The sequence below is a fragment of the Heterodontus francisci genome, chromosome 1 (assembly GCF_036365525.1).
Source record: "Heterodontus francisci isolate sHetFra1 chromosome 1, sHetFra1.hap1, whole genome shotgun sequence".
Taxonomy (NCBI): Eukaryota; Metazoa; Chordata; class Chondrichthyes; order Heterodontiformes; family Heterodontidae; genus Heterodontus; species Heterodontus francisci.
Window position 1 is genome coordinate 26,523,511 of NC_090371.1, and position 20,439 is coordinate 26,543,949.

Below are 20,439 nucleotides of genomic sequence, written 5' to 3' on the forward strand. Positions count from 1 at the left end.
AAGGATACGGCGTAAACCTTTCAGGACTGAGATGAGGAGAAATTTCTTCACCCAGAGAGTGGTGAACCTGTGAAACTCGCTACCACAGAATACAGTTGAGGCCAAAACATTGTATGTTTTCAAGAAGGAGTTAGATATAGCTCTTCGGTTTAAAGGGATCAGAGCATATGGGGCGAAAGCGGGAACAGGTTACTAGTTGGATGATCAGCCATGATCATAACGAATGGCGGAGCAGGCTCAAAGGGCCAAATGGCCTACTCCTGCTCCTGTTTGCTATGTTTCTATGTAACCCTCTGTGGCAAGCAGTGTGAGTTCACAAGGTGGACTTTAAGAATGTGTTTCACTGTTTTCACAGGCTCTTCTACACATATCACGCTCCCTGATTACCAAATGGGAATGTAGGAAACAGGAGCAGGAGTGGGCCATTCAACCCCTCGAGCCTGCTCTGCCATTCAGCTAGATCATGGCTGATCTTCTACCTCAACGCCATTTTCCCTCACCTATCCCCATATCCCTTGATATCTTTAATATCTAGAAATCTATTGACCTCTGACTTATATGTACTCAATGGCTGAGCCTCCACAGCCCTCTGGGGTAGAGAATTCCGCAGATCCACCACATTCTGAGCCAAAAAAGTCCTCTTCGCAGGAGGAGTAGACCATACGGCCCCTTGGGCCTGCTCCACTATTCAATACGATCATGGCTGATCTTCACAACCCTCTGAGTGAAGACGTTTCTCCTCATCTCAGTCCTAAATGATCAATCCCTTATCCTGAGACTGTGCCCCTGTGTTCTAGATTCCCCAGCCAGGGAAATCAACCCTCAGCATCTACACTATTCAGCACCTTCAGAATTTTGCATGTTTTAACGAGATCACCTCTCATTCTTCTAAACTTCAGAGAGTATAAACCCAATTTACTCATAAGTTAACCCTTTCATCCCAGGAACTAATCAAGTGAGCCTTCGCTGTACCGCCTCCAATGTAAGTATATCCTTCCTTAAATATGGAGACTAAAACTGCACACATTACTCCAGGTGTTTTCTCACCAAAGCCCTGTACAATTGTAGTAAGACATCTCCCTTTGACATTCAATGGCATTGCTATCGCTGAATCCCCCACAATCAACTTTCTGGGGGCTTACTATTGACCAGAAAGCTAACTGAACCAGCCACATAAATATTGTGACTAAAAGAGCAGATTGAGAATTCTGCACTGAGTATCTCACCTTCTAACTCCTCAAAGCCTGTCCACCATCTACAAGGCACAAGTAGGAGTGTGAGGAATATTCTTTACTTTCCTGGATGAGTACAGCTCCAACAACGCTCAAGAAGCTCGACACCATCCAGGACAAAGCAACCCGCTTGATTGGCACCCCATCCACCACTTCAAACATTCACTCCCTTCACCAATGACACACAGTGGCAGCAGGGTGTACCATCTACAAGAAGCACTGCAGCAACTCACCAAGGCTCCTTAAACAGCACCTTCCAAACCCGTAACCTCTACCCCTCGAAGGACAAGGGCAGCTGATGTATGGGAACACCACCACCTGCAAGGTCCCCTTTAAGTCACACACCATCCTGGCTTGGAATTATGTCCCCTATATCAGGGGGAGATGGCGGTATAATGGTAATGTCATGAACTAATAACCCCAAAGCCTATGCTAATGCCTTGGAGACATGTTCCCATCATGCCAGCTTGTGGAAGTTAAATTCAATTATTTAACAAGTAAAATCAATCAATTAATAACAAATCTGGAATTGAAACTAGTATTAGTAATGATGCTATGAAACTATCATTGATTGTCATTAAAAACCCATCTGGTTCACTATTACCCTGTAGGGAAGGAAATCTGCCATCCTTACCTGGTCTGGCCTACATGTGACTCCAGACCCACAGGAATGTGGTTGACTCTTTAACTGCCCTCTGAAATGGCATGGTTAGTCACTCTGTTGTCAAAGGCAATTAGCCATGGGCAACAAATGCTGGCCTTACTAGTGATGCCCACATCCCATGAAAGAAGAAAAAAAAAGTTCCTTCACTGTCATTGGACCAAAAACCTGGAAGTCCCTCCCTAACAGCTGGATGTACCTACACCAGATGGACTGCAGTGGTTCAAGAAGGCAGCTCACCACCACCTTCTCAAGGGCAATTAGGGATGGGCAACAAATGCTAGCATTGACAGTGATGTCCACATCCCATGAATGAATAAAAAAAACTCTTCATCTGTCCTAATAGCACCTTATATAATTCAGTGTCAAATTTTGCTTGATAATGCTCCTGTAAATCACCTTAGGGCATTTTGCCACATTCAACGCACTATGTAAATGGAAGTAGTTGTTGTTTTGGAGGTTGCATTCAAGGTTTTAACAACTTCCCCCGTCTGATCCACCCCTTCTTGTAAGCTCCCTGCTCTCAGTCTCAAGCAGTCAATCCCTTCTCACCCTTACTTCAGCTAGCAAAACATCAACAGATGAATGTCTGGGATCCTTCCTGCTACTGACCACCAATGCCCCACCCCCAGCAACCCCTCCCCCCCCCCCCCACCCCCCCACCCACCTCCAGCAAGGCTGCTGTTCTCCAAATAATCCGTACCCCTCTTTAACCTGCTGCAACACCACTTGAGTTCCCTCCCTTCCAGCCGCAGTAACATGAGGAGGAGCAGTGTTACTCCTGACCCACCTACTGAACAGGAGCCATGGAGGAGAAAGCAGATTAGTGGTGGAATCATTAGAATCATACACACTAACCATCACTAATCTGCCAAAGGAAGGCGAATTCTGCAAGCATTGAATTATACTGAATTTTGCAGCACAGAAACAGGCCATTCAGCCCAATTGGTTCAAACCAGTTTGTATGCACCACATAAGCCTCCTCCCACCCTTCTTTATCTCACCCCATCAACATATCATTCTATTTCTTTCTCCCTCATACTTATCTAGCTTACCCTTAAAGGCATCTGTGCTGTTTGTCTCATCTACTCCACATTCTAATCACTCTCTGGGAAAAGCAGTTTCTCCTGAATTCCTTATTGGATTTAATAATGACTAGCATATTTGCAGCCCTTAATTCTGGTCTCGTCTACAAGTGGAAACATCTCCTCTGCATCTACCCTATCAAACCCCTTCATAATCTTAAAACTTAAAGCCCTCATTCTTCACTTTTCTAGAGAAATGAGCCCCAGCCTGTTCAAGCCTTTCTGATAGGTGTAATCACTCAGTTCTGCTATCATCTTTGTGAATCTTTTTAGCAGTTTCTCCACTGCCTCTATACCTTTTTTGTAATATGGAGGCAGCAACCGTGCACAGTCCTCTAAGTGTGGTCTAACATAACTTCACTGTTTTTGAATTCAATTCCTCTAGAATAGAATAGCTTGTGGTTGCCTTCCCTGAGCAGTCATTAGAATCCTGTCCCACTTTACATGAAGCTGCTGCAGCCTCGAGAGGGTTAAACGCAGAGTACTGATCCGCTCTGCCTTTTGCATCACTTGACAGGGTCGCAGAATGTGTCGAAATGCATCATTAAACATACTTCCACTCAGCTGCTGTGGTTAATTTTTTTTTACATGGCTTGGCTGCTGTGAGGTACTCCTGGCCTTAACATCCGCCTCTCCTCGCTCTGCATCTGTTCTCCCCTCCCCCCACCCCCTCCTCAACTTCTTTGTCAATCCAGCACGTGGCTTGCATTTTTAATACAAAGCTGTCACATGTGTGTGTCTACTCCTTGGATCTCTCTCTCTCTGCTACAGCAGAGACTAGGCGCCATTTATCTCAAAAGCTGCGGTTTTGCCTAGGAATTGTTTTTTGCTCAGAATCCCATCCCTGAAGAAACCTTTCAGTCACCATATAAATGCTAGGTCCATGTGGACTTGGTGGAACTCACCCAGAATGGCCAAGGGGGCACTGTAGTTGGCCTCAGTGCCCGTGGGATAGAAAAGGGCTGTCACAGGACTTGCTGCAATAAGATGGCATGCAGGCAGTAAGCTGGAGAAAAACATCTGGGTGGCCATGGTGACCTCCTCTGGAGGAACAGCCTGTACATGGTCATTGTCAGTGGAGGATAAATTGACAAGAGTATGCAGTGGGATTAATTTTGGATTGTTTTAGGCAGTGGCCAGCACATATGATAGGTCAAATGGCTTCCTCCTGCACTGGTGCATAGTAGTCAGAGGAACCTTTAAGGGGCTTTGAAATATGGAAATAGGTCAAATTCCTGACACTCGAGGGGAATCATGCTTATTAAATGTTATAAATGATATATGGTGTTTCACAGGAAGGAAAGGGGATAATTAGTGAACTGGAGGAGGTGGGCAGATTTTATATCTTAGCACACCCAATCCTGACCTTCCCATGCCTGGTGTGTACATACATGGTTTAGGAGGGCAATTGGAAGTGTCGCAGTAGAATCATAGAATCATACAGCAGAAAAGGAGGCCACTTGGACCATCATGCCTGTGCCAGCCCTTTGAAAAAGTGATCCAATTAACCCAACTCTCCTCGCTCTTTCCTCGTATCCTGGAAAATGTTGACAGTCAGTGATTTGGATTCACAACCTGCTCAGTTTTCCAGACACCGAACCAAACAGACAGAAAATCAGGTGAACTGCCAAAATCATCTACCTCATTGTTTCCCTTGCGCAAAAATTCCACATTGCTTAAGTCTTATCTGTGCCTCAGTGGGTATCACTCTAACTTAGAAGGTTGTGAGTTCAAGGCTTACGCCACAGACTTGAGCACATAATCCTGGCTGGCACTCCAGAGCTGTACTCTTGTCTTTCAGATGAGATGTTAAAGTGAGGCCCCATCTACCCTCTCAAGTAGAAATAAAAGATCCCCTGGCAGTATTTGAAGAGCAGCATGAAAATTTTCACTGGTTTCCTAGTCAAAATCTACCCCACAATGACCATCACAAAAAAAATCTGGTCATTATCATATTTGAGGGAGCTTGCTGTGTGCAAATTAGCTGCTATATTCCCTACAGTACAACAGTGACTACAATTCAAACAAAACTGTAAAGTGCCTTTTGATATTCTGAAGTTGTGAAAGGCACTGTATAAAAGTGCACACAGTAGTCAGTCTGTTGCCACTGATGCTGTGACATTGCTTTACAATGTAAATCAGGTGTCTTCCTGAGTGCTAACAGTTTCAAGATATTATAGAAACGTTTCATATAAGTCAGCAAAGGCACGTCTGAGCCATTGGGAGAGTATCCATCTTCTTCACATGTTTCTCTTCTTTACAATAGTGAATACACATCAAAGTACTTCACTGGTTGTAAAGTGCTTTGAGACATCCTGAGGTTGTGAAAGATGATATATAAATGCATGTCCTTTCCTGGCGAGGAGGTTTGTTATGGTGACGTACAATTACTAGGTGGCTGCAAATTTTAAAAAAGCATCTAGAAAGGTAAGTATGTTCTAACTAGTCGGGCAAGCAGTGCATTGATGCGGTCTCTCCCAAGGGGCCTGTATCATTGTGCATTAAAGCCTTGAGCTGTCTAGTCTTAGGTTACTTTAGAAATAACCAGCCAGGTCCTCGGGGACAGTTTTTAATGCTGCTCCACTCCCACTCATCTAATTTCTGTAGATCAAAATGCTTCAGCAAGACTCATACATTGCTGTTTGTTGACAACATTGCCATTCAGAGCGCTTTGGGAGTCTTTGTGCACAAATCACAGAAAGTTAACATGCAGGTATGCAAGCAGTTAGGCAAGCAAATTGTATGTTAGCATTTATTGCAAGGGGTTGAAGTATAAGAGCAGGGAAGTCTTGCTGCAATTATATAGGGCTTGGTGAGACCTCACCTGAAGCACTGTGTACAGTTTTGGTCTCCTTACATCAGGAAGGATATACTTGCCTTAGAGGAAATGAAACAAAGGTTCACTGAATTGATTTCTGGTAAGAGAGCGTTGTCCTATGAAAAAAGATTGAGTAGAATGGGCCTACACTCTCTGCAGTTCAGATAAATGACAAGGGATCTTATTGGAATGTATAAAATTCTTAGAGGCCTTGGCAGGTTAGATGCTGAGAGGCTGTTTCCCCTGGTTGGAGAGTCTAGAACTAGGGGGCCACAGTCTCAGAATAACAGGTTGGCAATTTAGGACTTAAATGAGAAATTTCTTCACTCAGAGGGTTGTGCATCTTTGGAATTTACCCCAGAGAATTATGCATACTCAGTCGTTGAGTATGTTCAAGACAGAGATCAATAGATTTTTTAGCATTAAGGGTATCAATGGATATAAGAACTTTTTTTATTCGTTCATGGGATGTGGGCATCGCTGGCTAGGCCAACATTTATTGCCCACCCCTAATTGTCCTTGAGAAGGTGGTGGTGAGCTGCCTTCTTGAACCACTACAGTCCATGTGGGATAGGTACACCCACAGTGCTGTTCGGAAGGGGGTTCCAGGATTTTGACCCGGCGACAGTGAAGGAAAAGCGATATAGTTCCAAGTCAGGATAATGTGTGGCTTGGAGGGGAATTTGCAGGTGGTGGTGTTCCCATGCTTCTGCGGCCCTTGTCCTTCTAGGTGGTAGAGGTCATGGGTTTGGGAGCCTTGGTGCATTGCTTCAGTGCATCTTGTAGATGGCACACACTGCTGTCACTGTGCAGCAGTGGTGGAGGGAGTGAATGTTGTGGATGGAGTGCCAATCAAGTGGGCTGCTTTGTCCTGGATGGTGTTGAGCTTCTTGAGTGTTGTTGAAGCTGCACCCATCCAGACAAGTGGAGAGTATTCCATCACACTCCTGACTTGTGCCTTGTAGATGGTGGACAGGCTTTGGGGAGTCAGGGGGTGAGTTACACGCCACAGGACTCCTAGCCTCTGACCTGCTCTTGTAGCCACTGTATTTATATGGCTACTCATGTTCAGTTGCTGTCAATGGTAGCCCCCAGGATGTTGATAGTGGGGGATTCAGCGATTGTATTGCAATTGAATGTCAAGGGGAGATGGTTAGAGTCTCTCTTGTTGGAGATGGTCATTGCCTGGCACTTGTGTGGTGCAAATGTTACTTGCCACTTATCAGCCCAAGCCTGGATATTGTCCAGGTCTTGCTGCATTTCTATACGGAATGCTTCAGTATCTGAGGGGTCACGAATGGTGCTGAACATTGTGCAATCATCAGCGAACATCCCCACTTCTGACCTTATGATTGAAGGAAGGTCATTGATGAAGCAGCTGAAGATGGTTGGGCCTAGGACACTACCCTGAGGAACTCCTGCAGTGATGTTCTGGAGCTGAGCTGATTGACCTCCAACAACCACAACCATCTTTATTTGCATTAGCTATGACTCTAACCAGTGAAGATTTTTTCCCCGATTCCCATTGACTCCAGTTTTACTAGGGTTCCTTGATACCATAGGGTGGGAAAGCGGAGTTGAGGTAAAGTTCTACCATGATCTTATTGAATGCAAGGCAGGCTCGAAGGGCCATATGGCCTACTGCTGCTCCTATTTCTTATGTTCTTTTGACATAAATCATGGGAAAATATCCTCTTATCATGCCAGTAATGAGTATATTGGGACCTCGGTTTCCAGGTTTTATGACTCAACTCATAAATATTCAATTTAAAAGGTTCGATACTCCTCCTTCTGACTCACAATGTAAATACAGTAATTCTGTCTGACTGCTCTTTACATTTGTGATTCTGTTTTGACAAAGATTCAGGTAAGCTTCATGTCAGGGATTGTGCAGTGTGCTGGTTTAACCATTGTCCCTTTCACTCCTGGGACCTGGTTTAAGACTAATGGACTGAAAGCCTCTTCTTTCTGTGGGCAGTAAAGAGTGAATTTGGCACTCTCAGCCTTGTTCTTAGTGAGCACAAATCCAGAGGAGAAAAATGCCCCAAACTGGACTACGGACAAACTCAGGGAATTCAGGATGTCTAAGTTCCTATTTAATTTATGGCTAAAAGTATTGAGCCATACAGACTAGAGGTTCCAGTTTAACCTCTGACCTGTGCCATCAGTAAGACAGAGGTGGATGTGCTATAGTTCCTGGCTTATGGACAAATTGCAGCTAATAATAATGTCCCCTGGCACTCCTATCCTGGCTAAGATCAGTTAACTCATCACAAACCAAGGGTCAAACAGATCAAACATGACCCATTGAGTAAGCTTCTGTGAAGGTTTTTAATTGAGGAGGAACTTTGTGACAGCAGTATAAAGTTTGTCCATAAATCATTTGAATTCATGTTGCCTTGTCCTATTGTTTATTTTTGATATAATGTTCTACTTTGTGATACCATTGCCACGACCAGGTGAGGAAGGGGTCTCAGGCTCTCCTCTTGCCCCTTTCCTGATTTGGCCGTAACAGGGTTTATCTTTCAAAACACAGTGTTTTTAGCTTACCACCTCAGTCAGTCCTTGCTCACTGCTCTCCCTTTGTAATTGCAAATGAACAAATCAGACAGGTTTTTGTAGCTTTAAATAAGAAAGATGTAAATTTATTAGCCTTACCACTCTAACTCAGTTAAAGTTACTAAAATATGCGACACAACCATGCTAGCATGCATACAAGATAAACACACACACAAATAGATACAGAGGGGGAGAAAGAATTAAAGAGGGTGTTTAAGTAGGCTTGGAAATAAATAGAATTCAGTAACTGACTTTCAGTTTGGATGCAAAGTCCTTGGTTGCAGTTGAGGTCTTGCAGTTCTCACTAGGGCCCAGTGCACATTTTCAAACTTGCTTCTCTGGTATCAGAAGGCTGAAGAGGTCCTCTGTCTTGAGGCTTAAGCTGCTACCGTGGGTCCCTTGAGAGAGACAGACAGAGAGAGCAGCAACCTTCCTCCCTTGAGTTCAGCTGCAGTCTCCCAAAAAACCTTTCTGTGAGGCACAATTCAAACAGTCTCCAGTCTGGCCAGCAGGTAAGTCATGTGACCATCTCTTTGTTTGAAACAGCATCTTCTGCGAGGGTTGTTGATTCTCAAAGTTCTCTAGTCACACTCGGTGGGGTGTGGAATTCTGGCTCTTACACAGACAAAGAATGTTATCATGATTGCCAAGACCAATCTTGTTCATTGAATCAGTGAGCACTCCCATTGTCTCTCTATTCAACTGTGTCTCAGAATGCAAATGCGCAATCATATTTTCAGCTGTTCAACTCTGTGGTCTTTTTTAAACAAGTTATGTGCAATGTTCAGTAAAAAAGGTTCAAGTAGTGTTCCATATGACAAAATTAATATGTTTCCATTTGGCAGGTGTGGTTTCCATCACACCATTTCCAATCCGAATCACCTTTCTAAGATCACCTCTGAAACATCTACAATCAAGGCTGAGAGACATTTCTCCTACTGTCCTCATAACTTAGGCCTTTGACCTCGGGGATCAGACTCATGGTCCTTCTCTGTACCACCTCTAAATGAGAGGCTTGCATTTATATAGTGCCTTTCATAACATCAAGATGTCCCAAAGCACTTTACAACCAAGGAAATACTTTTCTGAAGCAGTGTTGCAATATCAGAAACCCAGAAATTAATTTGTGCACAGCAAGTTTCCACAAACAGCAATGAATAAATAACCAGATTGTCTGTTTCTTAGTTTTGTTGATTAAGGAATAAATATTGCCCAGGACACCAGGGAGAACTCCCCAGCTCTTCTTTGAAATAGTGCCATGGGATCTTTTGCATCCACCTGTGAGGGCAGATGGGGGTCTCAGTTTAATGTCTCATTCAAAAGTGGCTTCCTCTTGACCAGAACTGGACCCAATACTCAAGGTGTGGCCCCAATTTGAAAGCCTATAATCTAAATGGTAATAAAAATGCATTGTTATTTTTATAATGTGTTTACCTGTCACCCAGGGTAGGTTAAGATTTTCTCTGTATTCTCTGAAGCAATCTATAAAGTGATTTGTTAACTATGCAGCAAAAACCTTCGGGGTATGGAAGCCATCCAAAATTGCTTTCAATCTTTTCATAGCAGTTGAGTTGAGTAAAATATATTCAGTGTGTTGTACAGAATAATAATTTATTAAAAATTATCAGAATAATTAGGGATAGATGTTTGATTACTCTCGGTCAAGTCGGCATAAGGAGGGAGGAAGTGTTGGGTATTCTAAAAGGAATTAAGGTGGACAAGTCCCCAGGTCCGGATGGGATCTATCCCAGGTTACTGAGGGAAGCGAGAGAGGAAATAGCTGGGGCCTTAACAGATATCTTTGCAGCATCCTTAAACACGGGTGAGGTCCCGGAGGACTGGAGAATTGCTAATGTTGTCCCCTTGTTTAAGAAGGGTAGATGGGATAATCCAGGTAATTATAGACCGGTGAGCCTGACGTCAGTGGTAGGGAAGCTGCTGGAGAAGATACTGAGGGATAGGATCTATTCCCATCTGGAAGAAAATGGGCTTATCAGTGATAGGCAACATGGTTTTGTGCAGGGAAGGTCATGTCTTACCAACTTAATAGAATTCTTTGAGGAAGTGACAAAGTTGATTGATGAGGGAAGGGCTGTAGATGTCATATACATGGACTTCAGTAAGGCATTTGATAAGGTTCCCCATGGTAGGTTGATGGAGAAAGTGAAGTCGCATGGGGTCCAGGGTGTACTAGCTAGATGGATAAAGAACTGGCTGGGCAACAGGAGACAGAGAGTAGCAGTGGAAGGGAGTTTCTCAAAATGGAGACGTGTGACCAGTGGTGTTCCACAGGGATCCGTGCTGTGATATACATAAATGATTTGGAGGAAAGTATAGGTGGTCTGATTAGCAAGTTTGCAGACGACACTAAGATTGGTGGAGTAGCAGATAGTGAAGGGGACTGTCAGAGAATACAGCAGAATATAGATAGATTGGAGAGTTGGGCAGAGAAATGGCAGATGGAGTTCAATCCGGGCAAATGCGAGGTGATGCATTTTGGAAGATCCAATTCAAGAGTGAACTATACAATAAATGGAAAAGTCCTGGGGAAAATTGATGTACAGAGAGATTTGGGTGTTCAGGTCCATTGTTCCCTGAAGGTGGCAACGCAGGTCAATAGAGTGGTCAAGAAGGCATACGGCATGCTTTCCTTCATCGGACGGGGTATTGAGTACAAGAGTTGGCAGGTCATGTTACAGTTGTATAAGACTTTGGTTCGGCCACATTTGGAATACTGCGTGCAGTTCTGGTCGCCACATTACCAAAAGGATGTAGATGCTTTGGAGAGGGTGCAGAGGAGGTTCACCAGGATGTTGCCTGGTATGGAGGGCGCTAGCTATGAAGAGAGGTTGAGTAGATTAGGATTATTTTCATTAGAAAGACGGAGGTTGAGGGGGGACCTGATTGAGGTGTACAAAATCATGAGAGGTATAGACAGGGTGGATAGCAAGAACCTTTTTCCCAGAGCGGGGGATTCAATTACTAGGGGTCACGAGTTCAAAGTGAGAGGGGAAAGGTTTAGGGGGGATATGCGTGGAAAGTTCTTTACGCAGAGGGTGGTGGGTGCCTGGAATGCGTTGCCAGCGGAGGTGGTAGACGCGGGCACGACAGCGTCTTTTAAGATGTATCTAGACAGATACATGAATGGGCAGGAAGCAAAGAGATACAGACCCTTAGAAAATAGGCGACAGATTTAGATAGAGCATCTGGATCGGCGCAGGCTTGGAGGGCCGAAGGGCCTGTTCCTGTGCTGTAATTTTCTTTGTTCTTTGTTCTTTGTTGAAATCATGTCTCACGAATTTGATTGAGTTTTTCGAGGAGGTGAAGAGGATTGACGAGGGCAGGGCGATGGACGTTGTCTACATGGACTTTAGCAAGGCCTTTGACAAGGTCCTGCATGGTAGGCTGCTCCAGAAGGTTCGAACACATGGGATCCAGGGTGAGCTAGCAAATTGGATACAAAATTGGCTTGGTGATTGGAGGCAGAAGGTTGTTTTTCAAATTGGAGGCCGGTGACCAGTGGTGTGCCGCAGGGATTGGTGCTGGGCCCTTTGTTGTTTGTCATATATATTAATGACTTGGATGTGAATGTAGGGGGCGTGATTAGTAAGTTTGCAGATGACACCAAAATTGGTGGTATAGTGGACAGTGAAGAAGGTTGTCTAAGGTTACAACAGCGGGGTGGGGGAGGGGCAGGGAGGGGAGGAGTTAAGGAGTTAAGGACTTACTCCCTCCAATTCCCCCATGTCCTGATGTTAACCTCCCCTTTTGAGCAAGCAAACAGGACACCCTCAGGAAAGACACGGGGTCCTACTTTAGGTATGCAGATCAGGTTCAGTGATGGCTGTAGAAATCAAGGCCAACATGTCTATATTGGTAAAGTTATTATAGGAAAATTTCAAGGGTGGAACTGTGATTCCAATCGGAATGGAGGGGAAAATGTAGGAGAGAACCTGCCACGTGTTCCATGCTTCACAAGATACCCTGCCAATTTGGCTCAGTTTGCAAATTTACACTGGCAGTTTTCCTAAACTGGGTCTGTTGGAGACTAATTGATGGAGATTGTTCACTTTGATTAATCAACAGCTCCATTATTGCTGGATGATGCAACTACCAGGATGGTAGATGGCGAAGTAGCACCAAAGGAAATAGGACAGGTGACCAAAAGCTTGGTCAAAAAAGTCAGTTTTAAGCAGAGTCTTGTAGCAGAAGCGTGAGTTAGAGAGGCAGAGAGCTTTAGGGAGCGAAGTTCCGATCTTCGAACCTCAGCAGCTGAAGGTGCAGCTGGCAATGGCAAAGCGTTCTTTCTTTATTCATTACTAGGATGTGGGCATCGCTGGCTAGGCCAGAATTTATTGCCCATCCCTAATTGCCCTTGAGAAGGTGGTGGTGAGCTGCCTTCTTGAACCACCGCAGTTCTTGGGTTATAGGTACAACCACAATGCTGTTAGGAAGGGGGTTCCAGGATTTTGACCCAGTGCCAGTGAAGGAACGGCAATGTAGTTCCAAGTCAGGAGGGTGTGGCTTGGAGGGGAACTTGCAGGTGATGGTGTTCCAATGCATCTTCTACCCTTGTCCTAGGTGGTAAAGGTCACGGGTTTGGAAGACTGATAGGGCAGTAATTGTCCTGCTTTTTGTGCACAGGACATACCTGGGTTATTTCCCACATTGCCGGGTAGATGCCAGTGTTGTAGCTGTACTGGAACAGCTTCGCTAGGGGGCGCGGAAAGTTCTGGAGCACGCTTCTTCAGTACTATTGCCGGAATGTTGTCAGGGTCCATAGCCTTTGCAGTATACAATGCCTTCAGCTTTTTTTTGATATCACGTGGAGTGAATCGGATTGGCTGAAGACTGGCATCTGTGATGCTGGGGACCTCAGGAGGAGGCCAAGATGGATCATTCACTTGACACTCTGACTGAAGATGGATACAAATGCTTCAGCCTTGTCTTTTGCACTGATGTGCTGGGCTCCCTCATTGTTGAGGATGGGGATATTTGTGCAGCTTCCTGCTCAATTCAATTGTTTAATTATCCACCACCATTCACAAGTGGATATTGCAGGACTGCAGAGCTTAGATCTGATCCGTTGGTTGTTAGATCGCTTAGCCCTGTCTGTTTGGAATGTAAGTAGTCCTGTGTTGTAACTTCACCAGGCTGACACCTCATTTTTAGGTATGCCTGGTGCTGCTCCTGGCATGCCCTCCTGCACTCTTTATTGAACCAGAGTTGGTTCCCCTAGCTTTATGGTAATGGTAGAGTGGGGGATATGCCGGGCCATTGTGGTTGAATACAATTCTGTTGCTGCTGATGGCACACAGCTCCACTGGATTCCCAATTTTGAGTTGCTAGATCAGTTCAAAACCTATCTCATTTAGCACGGTGATAGTGCCACACAACATGATGAGGCTATCCTCAATGTGAAGATGGGACTTCATCTCCACAAGGACTGTGCGGGCATCACTCCCACCAATATTATCATGGACAGATGCATCTGCGACAGGTCAATTGGTAAGGATGAGTTCAAGTAGGTTTTTCCCTCTTGTTGGTTCCCCCACCTGCCGCACTGTAGCAGCTATGTCAGTTAGGACTCAGCCAGTAATGGTGCAACCAAGTCACTCTTGGTGATGGACATTGAAGTCCCCCACCCGGAGTACATTTTGTGCCCTTGCTACCCTCAGTCCTTCTTCCAATTGGTGTTCAACATGGAGAAGCACTGATTCATCAGCTGAGGGGGGGGAGGGGGAGGGGGGTAGGAGGTAATCAGCATGAGGTTTCCTTGCCCATGTTTGACCTGATGCCATGAGACTTCATGGGGTCCAGAGTCAATGTTGAAGACTCCCAGGGAAACTCCCTCCCGCCTGTATACCACTGTGCCATAGCTTCTGCTGGGTCTGCCCTGCCAGTGGGACAGGACATACCCGGGGATGGTGATGGCGGTGTCTGGGACATTGGCTGTCAGGTATGATTCCATGAGTGTGACTATGTCAGGCTGTTGCTTGACTAGTCTGTGGGACAGCTCTCCCAACTTTGGCACAAACCCCCAGATGTTAGTAAGGAGGACTTTGCAAGGTTGACAGGGTTGGGTTTGCCATGTCATTTCTGGTGGGTAGATCGATGCCGGGTGGTCCGTCCGATTTCATTCCTTTTCTGAGACTTTGTAGTGGTTTAATGCAACTGAGTGGCTTGCTAGGTTAGGAAATGGCATTTAAGAGTCAACCACATTGCTGTGGGTCTGGAGTCACATGTAGTCCAGACCAGGTAAGAACAACAGATTTCCTTTCCTAAAGGACATTAACAAACTAGATGGGTTTTTACAACAATCGACAATGGTTTCATGGTCACCACTAGTCTAGCTTTTAATTCCAGATTTATTAATTGAATTCAAATTCCATCATCTGCTGCGGTGAGATTCAAACCCATAAGCCTGGGGCTCTGGGTTACCAGTCTAGTGACATTCCCACTACGCCACCACCTCCCCGATATTGAAATCAGGGATACTCGAGGTGCGAATTAGAGGAGCATGGATATCCCGGAGTGTTGTAGGGCTGGAGAGATTACAAAAAGAGGGAGAAGTGAGGCCATGGAAGGATTTGGAAGCAAGGATGAGAATTTTAAACTCGAGGGATTTTCGGACAGGCATGAGGGATTATCACTTTTGTGAGGTAGCAGAGAGCTGCCAGAAACCAGTGAAACTGTGCCCCAGCAAGAGGCAGCATCTTCAGGGGAGGAGGGGAGAAAGTCCAGAGGCTGGGTGGGAAGACAAAAAAACTACGTTCCCTCTCATTTTAGAGACACATTTTGAAGGATATTAAAACACCCCCTCAGTTGCATTGACTTTATTCTGCATTTAAGGCCTGCTTTAAGAATGACCAGTAGAGTATGGAAAGCAGTGAATCAGAATTCAGATTGATGTTATTTGACTCCAGCCAATAACTGGATCGATTGATCTTCATGTCCATGGGGAAAAGATTGTACCACCCAGGTTAAAATTTATCACTGAATTAGCAAATCAGCCTTAATATTAAGCTGAACTGTTGATGCTTACACAGTGATGAGGGAGTGCGAAGATAAATAGGAGATATAAAGGTACATTGTGTGAGGCTCCACACAAATGAATATACTCAGCACATATCAGAAAATGAGAGCAATATGGCACCTTTTAAAATGTAGCCAATGTATCTCCCCTATCCCATTGTTCCTGCCTGTTTATAAATGAAGCATAATGTGCTTGCTTGGCAGAAATAAATTTCCGCCAGTCCTTTGAGGATTTAAAGTAATTAATAAAACAGATGGTGCATAAAGAATCAGAGTGGAAGCAAATCCACCTGCCTCAGTCTGTACCCAAACAAAAAATTATAATGTAATTTTTATAATTATTGTAATTATCCTGCGGTCGGCTTAGGCACAGGTTAAAACTCTTGCAGCGGAAATTAGTGTGCGTTTAGCAGCATTTTTCCACATGGTTTACACTTACAATGTAAGTCATCCGAATTTTAGGCTTTTACTTTTTCATCAACAGTCCCTCCGACATGTGTTGACACATCTTCCATGGGAGGCGGACATGCTCCATCACCTTATCCCAGTGGACATTTCTCTGTGTGAGAGCCAAGATGGTCAAGGGCTGCCGAGGCACTCCAACGTTTGCAGCCTTGCACCCGATCATGGTCTAATCCTCGCTCATCATCCACTTGTGACCAATTTCTGACAGAGTTTTACTGGACAACAGCAAGAATCCAACTCCAGCGCAAAATCTAGGACAACACTCCAGTGCAGTACTGAAGGGAGTGCCAGACTGTTGGAGGCGCCATCTTTCAGATAGAGATGTTAAACCGAGGCCTTGTTTGTCCTTTCAGGTGTAGGTGAATGATCCCATTGCGCTATTTGAAGAAAAGCAAGGCAACTCCCCGTACTGTCCCAATCAATAAATCTCAGCCAATGTCACTGAAAAACAGATTATCTGGCCATCATCAAATTGTCGTTTGTGGGAGCTTGCTGTGCGCAAACTGGTGGTTGTGTTTCCTGTATCACAACAGTGATTGGAAAGCACTTTGGGACATCCAGAGGTTGTGAAAGGCACTATATAAATGCGAATCTTTCTTTTCCTTGTGTGATTACTTTCCCCCTCTCCTTAGCCATTTGGACAATTGTAATGCCTCAATTCCTGTCCCACATGCGATGCAGTAAGGCAGTATAGAGTTGCGGGGGGGTGGGTTTGGGTTTGCTTAGTTCTGGAAGTCTGTTCTGTGTGAGGCAGTACCACACTGTGCAATTACACATGAATCAGTGGGGGTTCTAACACTCCAATTCCTTACTGACTGCCTAAATTTCACAAATGAAGTTCCAGCAGGTTATGGCATCGGGAGGTAGAAATTGCTCTGCATTGTGCTTGTTTTTCACAAACCTGGTCCCACTGCTAAATTCATGGACCAGTCTTTTAGGCTTCCGGGCAGGATGAGAGGGAAATCTCAGGATTCGTCAGTGCCACCCACCCCCACCCCCACCCTCCCCGCGACCACCATTTAAACGTAAGAAAAATAGAACTTTTTTGTTCCAATAACATGTTTTTTTCCTGTGGAGCCAGGAGGAGCAGAAGTGATTGATGCTTACCTGGCCATCTCCATGATATCCTGCTTCAACCCTCCTCCCACGACACAGAAATATGGGAACAGGAGTCGATTATTTGGCCCCTTGAGCCTGTTCTGCTATTTAATATGATCATGGCTGATCTGTGGCCTCACTCCATGTACCCGCATTTGTCCAATATCCTTTAATATGTATGTAGATGAGGACTGAGGGCCAATTTCTACTGATTCTCAGGCCTGTTGGTTTGGGCTCTGTGGTGCCAAACCTGAGTCTGAGTTTCTACAGCTTACAATCTGACTTCAACTCAAACTTTTTTCTTATTCATTCATAGGATGTGGGTGTTGCTAGCAAGGCCAGCATTTATTGCTCATCTCGAATTGTCCTCAGGAAGGTCGTGGTGAGTTGCCTTCTTGAACCATTGCAGCTCATCTGGTGTACGTACACCCATAGGAATATGAGGATAGTGTGGGAAAAAGACATTGAAGATGAACAGCCATAATGTTACTGAATGGAGGGGAGGCTCGATGGGCTGAATGGCCTACACCTGCTCCTATGTTCCCACAGTGCTGTTAGAGAGGGAGTTCCAAGATTTTGATGCAGCGACAGTGAAGGAGCTGAGATATAGTTTAAAGTCAGGATGGTGTGTGGCTTGGAGGGAAACTTGCAGGTGGTGGTGTTCCCATGTGCCTGCTGCCCTTGTTTGGTGGATTGTCCTGGATGGTGTTGAGCGTCTTGCATGTTGTTGGCGCTGCACTCATACAGGCAAGTGGAGTATTCCATCACACTCCAAACTTGTACCTTGTAGATGGTGGTAAGGCTTGGTGGAGTAAGGAGGTGAGTTACTTGACACAGAATTCCCAGCCTCTAACTGACTGTTGTAGCCATAGTATTTATATGGCTGGTCCAGTTAGTTTCTGGTCAATGGTATCTCCCAGGATGTTGATGGTGGGGGTTCAGCAATGGTAATACTATTAAATGTCAAGGGTAGATGGTTAGATTCTCTCTTGTTGAAGATAGTTATTGCTTGGGACTTGTGTGACATGAAACCTACTTGCCATTTATCAGCCCAAGCCTGAATGTTGCTGCATGCGGGCACTGACCGCTTCAGTATCTGACAAGTTATGAATGGAACTGAAAGCTGTGCATTCATCAACGAACATCCCCACTTTTGGCTTTATGATGGAGGGAAGGTCATTGATGAAGTAATTGAAGATGGTTGGGCCTAGGACCCTACCCTGAGAAACTCCTGCAGCAATGTCCTGGGGCTTAGATGATTGGTCTCTAACAACTACAACCATCTTCCTTTGTGCTAGGTATGACTCCAACCAGCGGAGAGTTTTCCCCGAATCCCAATTTTACTCAGACTCCTTGATGCCACACTTGGTCAAATGCTACCTTGATGTCAAGGGCAGTCACTCACATCTTACCTCTGGAATTCAGCTCTTTTGCCCATGTTTGGACCAAGGCCGGAATGAGGTCTGGAGTCAGGTGGCCCTAGCAGAACTCAAACTAAGCATCAGTGAGCAAGTTATTGCTGAGCAAGTGCCACTTGATATCGCTGTTGACGACACCTTTCATCACTTTGCTGATGATTGAGAGTCGATTGATGGGCAGTAATTGGCTGGATCAGATTTGTCCTGCTTTTTATGTACAGGATATACCTGGGCAATTTTCCACATTGTCGGGTAGATGCCAGTCTTGTAGCTGTACTGGAACAGCTTGGCTAGCGAGCACAGCTAGCTCTGGAACACAATTCTTTAGAACTACAGCCGGGATGTTGTCAAGGCCCATAGCCTTTGCAGTATCCAGTGCACTCAGCCTTTTTTTGACAATACATGGAGTGAATCAGATTGGCTGAAGACTGGCATCTGTGATGCTGGCAACCTCAGGAGGAGGCTGAGATGGATCATCCACTGGCACTTCTGACTGAAGATTGTTGCAAATGCTTCGGCCTTGTCTTTTGCACTCACAGGCTGGGCTCCCCCATCATTGAGGATGGCAATGTTTGTGTAGACTCCTCCTCCTCCAGTTAGTTGTTTAATTGTCCAACTTGGGCTTAAGCTGATAGCTGGCAAGTAACATTCACACCACATTGGTACCAGTCAATGGCAATCCCCAACAAGAGAGAATCTAACCATTTCCCTTTGACATTCAAAGGCATTACCATAGCTCAATTGACCAGTATCAACATCCAGGGGTTAGCATTGACCAGAAACTGAACAGGAGCAGCCACATAAATACTGTGGTACAAGAACAGGTCAGAGGCTGGGAATTCTGTGGTGAGTAACTCACCTCCTGACTCCCGAAAACTGGTCCACCATCTACAAGAGACAAGTGAGGAGTGTGATGGAATACTCTCCACTCGCCTGGATGAATGCAGCACCAACAAAAGTCAGGAAGCTCGACACCACCTAGGACAAAGCAGCCCGCTTGATTGGCACCCCATCCACCACCTTAAACATTCACTCCTTCCACTACTGGTGCACAGTGGCAGCAGTGTGTGCCATCTATAAGAGGCACTGCAGCAATACACCAAGTCTCCTTCAACAGCACCTTCCAAATGGGCGGCACAGTGGTGCAGTGGTTAGCACTGCAGCCTCACAGCTCCAGGGACTAGGGTTCGATTCCGGGTACTGCCTGTGTGGAGTTTGCAAGTTCTCCCTGTGTCTGCGTGGGTTTTTTCCGGGTGCTCCGGTTTCCTCCCACAAGCCAAAAGACTTGCAGGTTGATAGGTAAATTGGCCATTATAAATTGTCACTAGTATAGGTAGGTGGTAGGGAAATATAGGGACAGGTGGGGATGTTTGGTAGGAATATGGGATTAGTATGGATGGGTGGTTGATGTTCGGCACAGACTCGGTGGGCCGAAGGGCCTGTTTCAGTGCTGTATCTCTCTCTAATCTAATCAAACCTGCAGCCACATTTTTTAAAAATTCATTTGCGGGGATGTGGGCATCGCTGGCTCGGCCAGCATTTATTGCCCATACCTAATTGCCCTTGAGAAGGTGGTGGTGAGCTGCCTTCTTGAACCGCTGCAGTCCATGTGGGGTAGGTGCACCCACAGTGCTGTTCGGAAGGGAATTCCAGGATTATGACCCAGCGACAGTGAAGAAAAAGGCGATATAGTTCCATGTCAGGATGGTGTGTGGATTGGAGGGGAACTTGCAGGTGGTGTTATTCCTATGCATCTGCTGCCCTTGTATTTCTAGGTGGTAGAGGTCATGGGTTTGGAAGGTGCTGTCCAAGGAGCCTTGGTGCATTGCTGCAGAGAATCTTGTAGATGGTACACACTACTATCACTGTGCATCGGTGGTGGAGAGAGTGAATGTTGTGGATTGGGTGCCAATCAAGTGGGCTGCTTTGTCCTGGATTGTGTCGAGCTTCTTGAGTGTTGTTGGAGCTGCACCCATCCAGCAAGTGGAGAGTATTCCATCACACTCCTGACTTGTGCCTTGTAGATGGTGGACAGGGCTTGGGGAGTCAGGAGGTGAGTTACTTGCTG